General features: G+C 43.4%; 1 non-coding gene across 1 annotated transcript; it reads right to left on the minus strand.

Moving 5' to 3' along the window:
• Window positions 1–810: 810 nt before the first annotated feature.
• LOC122925234 lies at window positions 811–995 on the minus strand. Its single transcript, XR_006387557.1, has one exon. It is a non-coding gene; the product is annotated as a U2 spliceosomal RNA (small nuclear RNA).
• Window positions 996–1,494: the final 499 nt, after the last annotated feature.

Raw genomic sequence — 1,494 nt, forward strand, 5'->3', positions numbered from 1 at the left:
CAATCTATTCGATACACGTCCCCTGATAGGGGACGTAACAGGGATTAAACTTATAGGAATAGTACTACTTAACACACCACTCATATTTGGTGGCACAGTACATTGCACGGCGCACGCGCAGTGCCCCAAATTGGAAGTAGGAGGACCAACCAAGCATATTTTTCCATCTCCCGGTTCCTAAAATCTATTCCATAGACCGGACCCTTATAGGGAACATAACAGGGATTAAACTGATAAGAATAGTACTACTTAGCACACCACTCATATCTGCTGGCACAGTACATTGCACAGCGCATGTGCAGTGCCCCAAATTGGAAGCAGGAGGACCAACCAAGCATCTTTTTCCATCTCCCAGTTCCTAAAATCTTTTCCATACACGTCCCCTGATAGGGGAAGTAACAGGGATTAAACTGATAGGAACAGTACTACTTAACATACTACTCATATTGGGATTGCACAGTATATTGCACGGCGCACGCGCAGTGCTCCAAATTGGAAGTAAGAGGACCGACCAAGCATCTTTTTCCATCTCCCGGTTCCTAAAATCCATTATATTCACCAGCCCCTGATAGGGGACGTAACAGGGATTAAACTGATAGGAATAGTACTACTTAACACACCACTCATATCTGGTGGCACAGTACATTGCAAGGCATACGCGCAGCGTCCCAAATTGGAAGTAAGAGGACCGACCAAGCATCTTTTTCCATCTCCCGGTTCCTAAAATCTATTATATACACCAGCCCCTGATAGGGGACGTAACAGGGATTAAACTGATAGGAATAGTACTACTTAACATACCACTCATATTGGGATTGCACAGTACATTGCACGACACACGCGCAGTGCCCCAAATTAGAAGTAAGAGGAACGACCAAGCATCTTTTTCCATCTCCCGGTTCCAAAAATCTATTTCATACACTGGCCCCTGATAGGGGACAAAACAGAGATTAAACTGGTAAGAACAGATTTTTTTTATTTAAAAAAAAAGAGGACAGCCTCTGCGGAGCTGGGTATTTTTTGGCCGCGTTACTGAACGCTCATGCACAATAGCTGTAGGCTTATGCGTCCTTTTGCGGAGGTGACAAATCTGGTCAGTCAAACCCAAGGCGGTGCGTTAAACGGGGAGTTTGGTCTGTCACTGTGAAGCGGGTGTAAGACCTTGCACTACCTGATCGATACAACATCATACCTGATCGTATACACACACTGGATGTTTTAAAGCACGTTATTCCAAATAATTTAGGAATGTTAATGTTCACGAACATTTGCAAAAAACTTGCGTTCGCCGTTCGCAAATGGAAAATTTTCTGTTTGCGACATCTCTAGTTATAAACAGTCTCTTATGATGTGGCATATCCAAGTAACTGGCTGTATATGTGGCTATATCTCAGGCTATAGTAGGAGATTGTGTACTCACTGGTATTTAGCTCTTTGCCTTGCAACAATCTCAGTAAGGATGGTTAAAGTCCTTATCTTCTACACACAAGTAAT

This window comes from Bufo gargarizans, chromosome 1, assembly GCF_014858855.1.
Source record: "Bufo gargarizans isolate SCDJY-AF-19 chromosome 1, ASM1485885v1, whole genome shotgun sequence".
Taxonomy (NCBI): domain Eukaryota; kingdom Metazoa; phylum Chordata; class Amphibia; order Anura; family Bufonidae; genus Bufo; species Bufo gargarizans.